Source organism: Tenrec ecaudatus, chromosome 1, assembly GCF_050624435.1.
Source record: "Tenrec ecaudatus isolate mTenEca1 chromosome 1, mTenEca1.hap1, whole genome shotgun sequence".
NCBI classification, from domain to species: Eukaryota; Metazoa; Chordata; class Mammalia; order Afrosoricida; family Tenrecidae; genus Tenrec; species Tenrec ecaudatus.
The window spans coordinates 305,985,805-305,998,565 of record NC_134530.1 but is presented as its reverse complement, the minus strand read 5'-3'; the positions used below and the strand labels follow the sequence as shown (position 1 = coordinate 305,998,565).

The window sequence follows — 12,761 nt, the reverse complement described above, 5'->3', positions numbered from 1 at the left end:
TTTTCTAAATTTTATCTATTTTGTGGTGGTTGAGAATATACACAGTAAAACACAGACCACCGCAACTCTTTTCACATGGCCAATTCAGTGACATGGGTCACATACTTCACTGTGTGCAACCATTCTCCCCTATTTCTGGGTGGTTCTTCCTCATTAACGAACTCATTGGGTCCTAAGGCCTCTATCTAATCTTTGGAGTTGGTGTTACTTCGATCCCATACAAGTAATTCTTAAAAGAGAATAGTGCTCAGTTTTAAATTTTCATATTGTGACCTGAGCACCATTGCAAGAATAATCCAACCCCCTTTCCATCCATCATATCACTCACCCTCTAGTAGATCTGGTCCTCAGGGTTCCCAAGGTTACCCATGGAAGCTTCATCTTTCTCCTGTGTAATGGCAGGTGAGTTTGAACCGCCCACCTTCCAATTAGCAAGCCCAATGCTTAACTCACTACCAGAGCTCCTTTTATTCCAAGACAATCCCATGTAATATATACTATAGCTTTTGTATGTTCTACTATATATATTTAACTCGAGGGTTTTAAGTTGCTTTTTTAAATTTTAAAGAAAATACCTCCAACAAAAAGCCAAACTCTCTTTTCTTTCTATTTTTTGGCACTAGAAAATTTAAACATATGTAAAAGTATAGTGACTCTCCATGAACCTGACCCCCATTGTCAAGTCATGGCCGATGTCACTTTGTTTATAACTCATTTTCCATAATCTTTATGTAATTTTGAAGCATATCTGAGTTATTCTATTTTTTAAATAAATATGTTAGTTTGTAGTTCTCAAAGATGAATTATTAGAATTATAACCATAAGGATTATTTAAAAAACAAGCAACATAACCACATGCTATTATTGCAACCAAACCATGAACAATGCCTTAGTGTTACAACTTTCCAGGTGCCACAAAGATGTCATAGGTTCTTTTGTTTCTAAGCTTAGTTTTTTGAGTCAGGAGCCAAAGAAAAAAACCATTATGATGGGTTAATATATTTTTTAAGTTTCCGATCGGCTACCCCTCCATTTTTCTTTTCTCTTGAAGTTTACATGTTGATAAAACCAAGTGTTTGTCGTCCCCCCCCCCCCCCCCGCCGTTTCCCATAGATTGAGTGTATCCTTACATGCTAGGCTACTATTTAATTTGTTCCATGGTTCTGTCTCTTCTATAAACTAGTACACCTAGAGTCCCAACTAAAATAGAATTTTTTTTTTTGGTAAAACAAGTGTTTTTTGAAAGTGGCATTAAAAAATCATTTTCTTGGGGGCTCATACAACTCATCACAATCCACACATCCATCCATGTGTCAAGCACATTTGTACATTTGTTGCCATCATCATTCTCAAAACATTTGCTTTCTACTTGAGCTCTTGGTATCAGCTCCTAATTTTTCCCCTCCCTTCCTACCCCCTCCCTCATGAACCCTTGATAATTTATAAATTATTATTATTTTGTCATGCCTTACACTGGCCGATGTCTTCCTTCACCCATGAAGGTGGCATAGTCTATCAAGAGTTTTGAAATATTCTAATGTCTCTTTCTGTCAGTGGTGGTAGCAGTACTTGGTGCTCAATGTCTGGAACCACTAAGTAATATAGTAGGAATTCCAAAATAGTTATATTTTTCTTCTTTAATAGGGTTTGAATTTTTCTATAAATCAGAACTTCCTATAAATTTTTCTATAAATCAGATATCCTGTTTTGGTACTCAATTATTTGTAAAGGAAAGGCAAGATAATAATTGCATAATATTTTCCATGATCTTGTTTTTTTTGTGATTGTTTTCAAAACAATGAGTTAGTTTGCTCACGTTCTCTTCAACACTGGAAAGTTATTATTGTAGGATCACTAGGAACCTGTGGATTTAAACATATTTCATGTGTTTGAGTTGATTGCGTTTATTATCCTTATTGAGGATATCAACTCATCTTTAGGCAGGTTGAGCCTTTTCAATCTGGTTCCTGATTCTTCCTGTTATTAGCCTAGTATTCCTTGGTAGCTTTGTTATTTGATGTGACAAAATATATCAGGCCCGTGTTATAACTTTCCTTCCCTAGTCCTGGAATTGGTCAAGTCTTCCAAGGAACTCTTATAATGTTTAGTGGGAAATAGTATTTCAAGACCAAAAGTGGGACTAGGAGTATTCATTGCTTAGTTGAATTTTTTTTGTCTTTTGAGTGACGAGAGCTATGATAATTTCATGGATCTGCATTCATTTTTCCAATGCACATTCAGTACTTTATTATAGTCTTTACTTGATTTCTCATCCTTCATCTGTCTCTACTTTGGAGAATTCGCTTTTCAATGACATCAAGAATACTAGGGTTAAAAAACCCAGGGACAAGGGAACAACAACTGATGCAAAACAGTGGCAGGGAGGGTGTAAGAGGCCTGGTAGGGCTTGATCAAGGGCAATGTAACCGAGAGGAATTACTGAAACTCAAATGAAGGCTGAGCATGATAGTGGGACAAGAGGAAAGTAAAAGGAAATAGAGGAAAGAGCTGGGAGACCAAGGGCATTTATAGAGGTCTAAATACAGGCACGTACATATGTAAATATATTTATATATGAGGATGGGGAAAATAGATCTATGTACATATATTTATAGGTTTAGTATTAAGGTAGTAGATGGACACTGGACCTCCACTCAAGTACTCCCTCAATGCAAGAATACTTTGTTCTATTAAACTGGCATTCCATGATGCTCACCTTCCCACATGATCACTGAAGACAGAGAGGGTGCATAAGCAAATGTGGTAAATAACGCTGATGGTGCCTGGCTATCAAAAGATATAGCGTCGGGGGTCTTAAAGACTTAAAGATAAACAGGCAGCCATCTAGCTGAGAAGCAAAAGAGTCCCCATGGAAGAATCACACCAGTCTGTGTGATCATGAGGCATTGATGGAATCAGTTATCAGGCATCAAAGAACAAAAAGTCATATCATTGTGAATAAGGGGGAGTCTGGAGTGGGGACCCAAAGCCCATCTGTAGGCAACTGGACATCCCCTTACAGAAGGATCTCGGGAGGAGGTGAGTTAGTCAGGGTGCAGTGTAGCAACAATGAAACATACAACTTTCCTCTAGTTCTTAAATGCTTCTTCCCCTGCACCCCCCGCCCCCCATCATGATCCCAATTCTACCTTACAAATCTGGCCAGAACAGAAGATGTACACTGCTACAGATAGGAACTGGAAACACAGGTGTGGGATATAAAAAGACTTGTAGATCCAGTGGCGTTGTAAGCATCTCAGTGTTGGCAGGGGTCTCTACGTGGCTTCTTCCGCTCCAGAGCATCAGCATAAGTTTATGTGGCTTCATCAGCATAAGTTTATGTGGCTTCTCCAGCTCCCATTTGTCTTGTCAGCTGCTCTGTCTTCCTAAGTGTGAGCAGAGAGAGTCTCTCCCACCTCTAAGAAGAAAAAAACATTTCCCAGAATTCTCAGGAGAAAGCCATGACCTTACACAGGCCACACTCTACCCCTCACACTCAAATTGACAGAGATTATGTAACTACCACACCTTGTTACATCCAGACTCCAGAGTCTTTGATTGATTCTATAAAAAGGAAATGATTGCTGGTACTTTTGCAAAAACTAAAGTATATTTCTATAATAAGGGATACGTTAACAACAACCAAAAAATGCTTTCAGTAAAGCATTTCTCCTGAAAGACTTACATAGCAGCAACTTCATTTTTTAAATATTCAATAAATTCAGTAGATAAAGTTGACTAAGCAATAATGGTTCATCCCTTTAATTCACAGGAGTGAAATTCTGACTATGAGAAGGGGAAAAATGATGGTGTACAATGTGTGTTTAAAGAAAAGCAATTAGAAATGAGCCAGTCAGCAGTCAGGGTACAGTGTAGCAATGATGAGACATACAACTTTCCTCTGGTTCCTAAATGCTTCCTCCCACCCCCACCATCATGATCCCAATTCTACATTACAAATCTGGCTAGCCCAGAGGATGTACACTGGTACAGATAGGAACTGGAAGCACAGGGAATCCAGAATGGATGATCTCTTCAGGACTAGTGGTAAGAGTGGTGATACCGGGAGGGTAGAGGGAGGGTGGAGTAGAAATGGGGAACCAATTACAAGGATCTACATATATGGACAACAGAAAAGTGGGTGATGGAAAACTTCAGACACGGTAAGACATAACAAAATAAAAATAATTTATTAATTATCAAGGGTTCATAAGGGAAGGGGTGGCGGGGAGGGAGTCGTAAAAATGAGGAGCTGATACCAAGCGCTCAAGTAGAAAGCGAATGTTTTGAGAATGATGATGGCAATAAATGTACAAGTGTGTTTGACACAATGTAAGATGTATGGATTGTGATAAGAGTAGTATGAGCACCCAATAAAATGATTTTTTTAAATAAAATGACTGATAGAGTGGCTAAAAAAAAGGCAGGGTCCATTCTATAATCAATTGAACAAATAAATGGTATTCCATATCTGATAACAAAATTGGACATAGAAAAAAGTATAACTAGAATTCAACATTTTTACAGATAATTCTGTAACATTACTTGTTATAACAATCCTTGATCTTACAGGCACCAGATTCATTTTGGAATATACAATCACACGGGTTAGGTGACGGGTCTAGGTCTGGGTTCACACAGTTAATCGTTGGTACACAGATCTCCCAGCACCAAAGTCAGTCTGTTCTGTAGACCTACCTTTTCCTGAGGCAGCAGCAGGGATGACTGTGTTTTCATTGGTCAGTTATCAGTGTGAGTCCCTCCTTTCTGTTTCTTACAAAATGACGCAGAAACCCTTCCACTTGCCCCTTTAGTATCTAATCATAGGGGTAGAGCGCTGCCTTCCTAGTCTTAGAGCTAAGAGCCTCTGCCATGTGTCCCTGGCACAGTCTTCCATCCTCAGCACCCTGCTTCCATTCCCTCTGCTCCTAGTTGAGGACCATCCATCACAAGAGCCTGGCAAGATCCCATGCCACCTGGGTGAAGATATTGCCCAGATGTCTCCATGTGCACAAGCTGGAGAAGAGGAACGTGGGTTACACAGACACCAGAAAACAGTCACAGCGAAGAGGCAGTACCACTGCCAGGAACATGGAAAGGATTTTACCCAGAGCTCAGTCTTGAGGAAACACAGGACAATCCACCCTGGGAAGAAGCCCTATGACTGTGAGGAGGGTCCTTCACCAGCGAATCCACACTGGTGAAAAGTCCTATAAATGTGTAGAATGCCGCTAAGCTTTCAGTCATCGCTTTCAATCTTGTCAGTCATCAGAGAACCCAACCTGGGGAGAAGCCCTTTGAGTGTGAAGATTGTGGGAAGACATTAATCTGATGGCAGTAAGTTTGGCTTTGATATTTAGGCAACATTCCAGAACCTGAAAGTATTGGGGAAATGAAAAGCAGCAGAGAAAAAGGGATGGGCCAGAGCTGAAAGTTTCAAAAGGTCTATGCTGTGATTTGGGGTCATAGTAGGGGTAAGGCTCGTTTACATGAATTGTTGTGAAAGTACAATGAAACGTAGGCCTGACATGGAGAAAAAATGGGCAACCATAGCGCCTTAAACACTGAAATCATCCAGCAAGACCTAAAAGACTGGGCAAGAAATGAAATGCCAAGTAAGAAAAGATTCCTCAGCATTTTAGACTTAAATGGCAGACCTCATGCATCTCCTCAAGTGTGCTCCTTGACCTTGAAGGCAGTGTCTATTTCTTCATCCCCTTTGCCATTGGGAGTTTCTGAAACTTTTATTATTCTTTTTTTCCATCACGAAGAATCTTTATTTTTAAGTGGTGATTACCATTACATCAGTAACAAGCAACAGCTCTTATGTGTTACCATCCAGTCGTTTCTATAAACTAAAAGCAGCCCCAACTAGAGCACAGGTATTCCCTAGCTTTTCCTAAGTCCAAGTTCCGCCACTTTGCATTTCTCAAAGGCCCCCGTCTGGGCCTGCTTCCGCTCATGGAGAGAAACCCACGGGGTGTTTGCTTGTGTGAGAAAAGGTGCACAGAAGGAGTTTTCCGTGTTTTGCAGCACGCACCCCAAACAGCAAAGTGGCCTCGCTGAGCTCTTGGCCGGAGGCCCCTCCCTCAGCATCAAGCGGGTGGTTTGGAACCAGGCCTGTGAACACCGGGAATGAATACTGGTTTGTGTGTTATTTGGTATGACTCGGTGGGTTCGTTTTCTGGAAAGCTCAAAACAATTCCCCCTATAAGTTAACATGAAATACTTCTCCTACTTGGCTTGCAAAAGCCTTCCCTGGAAAGCTACACTTTTGGACAGCGGGGGAAGCCTGTATTCATTGTTCTAACCGTTAAACATAGAGGGTTATTTTAAGGCTGGCTGCTGTCTATACAGGTTACAAAATAGCCACTCACTACTTTTTTCATTGATAAAGCCCCTGGCCTTCAAAGAAAGTTTTAGGGAAAATGAAATATTTAACCCATTTCTTTCTTCAAAGAATTTTTTTTTGGTACTAGATATCTAAGAAAGAAAAGTTTTGCTGCTTCAGCTAAAAAGCATAGGAAAAAATAAGATATTTCATTTTAACCTAACTATATCTACCATAACAGACTCTACAGTCTCTCTGTCTGGTGGCCAGGCTATTCACAAGGCTATTTATCCATGTGTGGATGCTGCAAATGGATTCTGTTATGGTAGATATAGTTAGGTTAAAATGAAATATCTTATATCTTATCTCCCTTTTGACCAATTTGAAAGTTGTTTCAGTTAAAACAGAAAGAAAAAAAACAGTGAAGGGGAAATACACATGGGTTAAGCCTCTGAAAAATTCCTCTGACCATGGACCAGGGCTCTGAGTAGACGTGCTATCATGCAGAGCACTGGAAAGCAGATTATTTCAGACGTAGTTAGGTTAAAATGTTACACCTCATCATTTGATGCCCCCCTTGACCTATTTTAAATTCATCTTAGTTTTCCAATATTTTCTGCTTTCTTTTCAATTGAGGTTTTTCTGTCTCACTTTGTTATTGATATTAGTTTTTTTGGGGCATCTTGTTGCTGTCGTCTTTGTTGGTTTTCTGTATATGAAATCTAGGAGGTAAATCTACAGAGACAGAAACTGGATTAATGGTTTCTTAGGGGGATGTCAGAGAAATTGGGGGAAATGGGGCACTAATAACAATGAGGACAAGAAAGAAAAATGTTATAAATCAATTGTGGTGATGAGTGTACAACTCTTCTTGATATGATTGAACTATTGAATTGTGTGATATGTGGATTATGTGCCAATAAAACTATGAGCAAAAAAAAGCATAGGAAAACTGTACACCATTAAATTCATAAGAAATATGAAGTAAAAAGATAAAAACTTTGGATAAGCTCTAAGTCTATACAAAGTACTTGGTTTGCTACTCTGCAAAGAGAAGGAAGCTACCCCATAATATACAGAAATAATTTAATGCGTTTTGCAATAGCACTGTAACCCTGCGAAAGCTTCTTGTTCCACGGCAGCATCTACATTCCCTATCCGTTGATTCGGTAGTTTTCGTGGATTTCTGGGTGGATGTCGCAGATGAATTTCGGGCGGGAATCCAAGACATCATTCCTGTTCTGCCGGAAGTAGGTCTGGAGGAGAGTCATCTTCTTGGTAGTAGGTCTGGAGGAGAGTCATCTTCTTGGTCCCCTTCTCCACCTCCTTGCTGCAACTGCCATGGGATCCCAGAGCCGCAGCTTCTTTGGCCTTGAACTCTTTCTCCCTTTGTAGGCGGTACTGTTCCATTTCAGCCTGAGCTTCTTCTTTGGCCTGCTTCAGCCTCCGATTCTTTGATTCTTTCGCTTGCAGCGACTGCCAGATGGCTTGCGACTGGCTGGCCATGGCGGCGACGCCAGCACTCGCCGAGGCGAACCGCCTAAATCCGAAACTTTTATTATTATGTAATTGAAATCTTTTATTTATTTTTAAAAGACACTTTTTAAACTTTTAAACAAATAGTTTAAAAGATTTTGAAAGGAGGACAACTGAACAACACTCACATAAAATTTCTCAGTTAATTACTTGCCTGCACGAAGAGATCACTGAAGATAATAGTGCTACAGCAAAGGGTGGAGAAGAAAGCAGATGGTGCCTGGCTATCAATTGGAATAGTGTCTGGGGTCTTAAAGGATTGTATTCAAACAAGTAGCAATCTAAGCAAGGAGTCAACTAAGTCCACACAGAATAAGCACGTGTGTGAGTCTGGGTAGACTAGAAACACAAATCCATGGACACACCTATGTGTATAAGAAAGAGATTTATATACAAGAGGAATTGACCATTGATAAAACATCCCAGCCCAGTGCAGTCCAAGGCCATAAGTCTGATATTAGCCCATATGTCCAATATCAATCTATAAAGTCCTCTTCAGACTCATGAAATGCATGCAATGAAGCCAAATGCAGGATGATCACAAGCCAATGGGTAGAAAGTTTTTGGGTCTGGTGGCATTGTAAGTATCTCAGTGCTGGCAGGGGTCTCTCTGTGGCTTCTCCGGCTTCAGAGGCCTGGTTGCATCCACGTGGCTTGTCTTCTGCAATGTCTCCCAGGAAGTAGCAGAGAGAGAGAGAGAGAGAGAGAGAGAGAGAGAGAGAGAGAGAGAGAGAGAGAGAGAGAGAGAGAGAGGAAGTACCAGATTTCCCAGAATTCTCAGGAGAAGGCCATTCCCACAGAAGTCTCATTTGCTCTCTTCAGATTGACAGCCTAGACTCCACCCCTACACTCTTAATCCTTAAATTGACACCAGATTTGGTGACTGTCACAGCACTCCAGGCTGTGTGATCCAAAGATGATAATAACAAAATCCAAATACGATGAAGGAACAGTATCAGAGCTTAAATGGTGAACACCCTGTTTGTAGGAGGCTACAGGAGGACAGTGGGAACCTAAAATCCATCTGCAGAATATCTGGTAAGATTAAGCCTCTGCCAGACCTCCTCTGGCCACAGGCTAGACTCAAATAGTTTTACTATTAGACAGAGATTGAATTTGAACTGCTTTACTATCAGAGATTATTATATACTTCATTATAGTGGATCAAACTACAGTATAATAGGATACCTCCTCTGGGCCAAACCGGAATTTGCTCGATGCTTAAATGATTCTGACTTGTTCCACAACAGAAATTACTTCTCACACTATATTGCTTATAGTATTTTCTTTCTTAATTTTAATGTTTATCTTTATATTAATGTTTTTCTTTATGTTTTATTCATGATCAGCAACTTTATGCACAACTCAGTATTTCTTAAAAACAAAGAGACTGAATTTAAAAGACCAAAAATGTCTCTTCACTGTTACATGTCGTGGTGCGGTAGACCCAAGTCAAGAACCTCGGGCTCCTGGTCACTGGTTAGAAGACATGACTGGTCATCTATCCCCTGGAGCAGTGCACATGATGGTACAGGAACATGCGGAGGAAACACTCTCAAACAGCAGGGAGGAAGAGGCAGATAAAAATGAGCGATTGCAAAAAAGAGGACCTGATGCAAAGGGCTTAAGTGGAGAGCAAATGCTTTGAGAATGATTGGGGCAGGGAATGTGCGGATGTGCTTTATACAATTGATGTATGTATATGTATGGATTGTGATAAGAGTTGTATGAGCCCCAAATAAAATGTAAAAAAAGAAAAGAAAAAAAATGATTAGGGCAAAGAATGTAGAGATGTGCTTTATACAATGGATGTATGTATATGTATGGATTGTGATAAGAGTTGTATGAGCCCCTTATAAAATGTTTAATTAAAAAAAATGAGCGATTGCTGCCGGGGGTCTTAACCAAGGGTCACTATACTCCTCAAGATACTCACGACTTGGAAAGGAAACACTTTCTTTTTTCATTGTATTAATCTCAAAATAAACTCTAGCATTTCCTTCGATTAAGAATGCAAGCCATATGAAGTTAAACAATCGGCCATAAAGCAGGGAAGCAACAAAGCCCACATGGAAGAAGCACACCAGCCTGTGTGATCATGAGGTGTCAACGGGAATAGGTATCCGAAGTTCAAAAACAAGTAATCAAATTGGTGTGAAGAGTGTGGACAAAGTGGAGACCCACCTGTGCAAAACCCACCTGTGCAAGATAATTAGGCAGTCCCTCTCAGGAGGGCCACACGGAAGGGATGCTATATCCAGGATGTGGGATAGCACTGATTAAACACAGAACTATCCTCTAGTTCTTTAATATTTCCTCTCCTCACTGTTATGGTATTTGTTTTACCTCATTAATCTTGTTAGACCTATGTATATTCATTTATGTAATTAAGGTTATTCAACGCCTGAAAGCCAAGATAGATAACCCTTCAGAAATAATACGGGGAGTAATGATTCCCTGAGGGTATGAGAAGAGAGGTGAATAGTGGGGAGGGGGGAGCTGATAGCAATGATGACTGTATAACCCCATTTAAAGGGAATGAATAACAGAATTATAGATGAACGGATACTTTAGATGGTATGATACACCTAATAATAATAATAACATATAATAATAAGGGTTCCTGTCAGGTCCCAGGGCCCTTAGGGTAGCAGAAGCCCTCGAAGTGTTGGCAGGAGTGACCTGGTCCAAGTGCAGGGCTTCCAGACAATTAGGCCTCCTCCTTTTTCATTTTTATGACTGAATGTCTTATTTGGTCCTCTGTACTGTGGGCATCCCTGAGTGTGCATTCTGTCGACTCTCTTGCCATCCTGGATCAGGCAGTACCTAGGCCTCACTCTTCCTGGGTGCTGTAAGAGGGCGTACACCCCCCAAAACAAAAACCAAACAGACAAAAGCTCTCCTGGACAGAGCAGATCTTTTGTTGTATGCATTTTTCCAGCTAGGTGAGCATCTAGCAAGTCACATTCAGTTAGTGCACCCAGTGGCATTGCCTAGAAAGCTTCTTTCTGGTCACAGTGATATTTTTTGCAAAAGCAGTTTCACTTGAACCTCGTTTTTTATGATGGCCGATTTAAGACAATGACATGTGACTGTAAAATATTTTTTCTCTGCTTAGGGAAAAATGCTGCAGACACTGTAGTGATGTTGAACACAACTTACAAGGACAGCGCTATGGGATAAACTCAAGTGTACGAGTGGTTTCCCCATTTCAAAAGCCTCTCTTCTCTTGTCCCATAAACCTTACTCACCTGAACTCAGTCTAGGCAAATTCATTTTGTTTCCGCAAATGAAGAGAGAAATGAAAGGTCAATGATTTGACAACATGGAAGAGGTGATAAAAAAAATGAGGTCTGTGCTGTCAGCCATCCAAACTTGTAGGAAACAGAAAGATTTCTCACAAGTCATCTCCCCAAATATATGTTAACCTTAGGACACTGCTTGCAGATAATGGTAAATGATTGTCCTTACCTCCCTAGAGGCAGTCAGTTGCCAGACTACTGTCTGGTCCCACCACAAGAGGGGCCCACTCCCTGCTGTTAAAGACAATGGTGTAATTCTCCCTAAAGGCTTGCAGTCATCTGTTTGGTTCCTGTATGTGAGGTTTACACCCTACTGATAATGATTTCCACAGTGAGCCAGAGAACAGGCCAAACTGGCTCAGTGATATCCAAAGTTAGGCTGCCATTCTGAATCTAGGATCTGCCCTTGTCACATGTATCGCCTAATCCCTCCCCTTCCTACTGTGTGTATATCCCTAGATTGTCCCCCCTCTCATGGCTGTATAAGCTACAGTGCAACTCCTTCCTGTGATGTATGTCCTTACCTGTAATTAGGGGACTTGCACATCCCCAAAGAATATAAAAGCCTTGGTTAGCAATAAATCTCTGTCTCTTTCCACATGGACCACAAAGTGGGGCTGAGGTAAGTATGCTACCATGAATTGTGTCTGACTCCATTATTTCAATCTCTCTTCTATCTCTCACGCTCTCTATGACTTTACTATAATCTTTACTTATTATTGCTGTACAATTGCACCTACCAGACCCGTGATGATTTGTTTGGGGCCCTTTCCCTGTTGGATGAGTTTGAAAAATGTTTCCAAGCATGGAATTGCAGATTAGACAAAGATAGCAAGTGTAATGGAGAATACTTTGAAGATGATAAGGTTGTTTGGTAAAAATATTTAAATACATAACTTTGGAGGGAAAATCCTGGTTTAGGGGATACCCCTCATGCATGTTTCCTTTCCCAAAATAAACACAGAATCTCTGCATGACCTTTAATTTGGTGATTGAGTGTCTTGAAAAGAACATAAGAACATCAGTGACGCTCCAAAACTCCAAAGGATTTCTCTTGAGTACCTATTTGCCCCGAGTCCTCTTTAATAGATCTCTAGATAGAGATCTCTCACCATGTTGCTGAATAAAAAGTTCTTTGTGTGTGTGTTGTGGGGGGGGGGGGTAATGATTTTGACTCAAGATCTAGAATCTCAGCTTCTGGAAGAACCACTTGTTTTTGCCTGTCTTGTACCTCTCCTCAAATTTGACCTTGACCTCCCAACGGGCCTTGCGTTTAAGAGCAGGGTCTCTGAAGACATCCTTGTTGATGATAGCTTTGTCCAAGGGAATGTCTACAGAGTACCTCGTGGGCATGAGCTAATTATAGTTATACACCTTCACAAAAGACTTGATCTTTGACCTCGTGGCAACTTTTTCTTGCCCATGGCAGCTGTCACTTTGTGGGGATATTGGTCAATTCCAGCCACCAGGGCGTGATTGTAGGGGCGGTCCGAGGTGCCATCATCAATGTTCTTCACAATGATGGCTTTGTGTCCCGAATAGCATCCTGCCAGGACCAGCACCACCTTCCCGGATTTCATGAAGTTGCCCAT

At 40.8% G+C, this 12,761-nt stretch overlaps 1 pseudogene; it reads right to left on the bottom strand.

Annotated features, from left to right (window-relative positions):
* Positions 1-12,349: 12,349 nt before the first annotated feature.
* On the bottom strand, positions 12,350-12,761 carry LOC142427445 (large ribosomal subunit protein eL27-like; annotated as a pseudogene).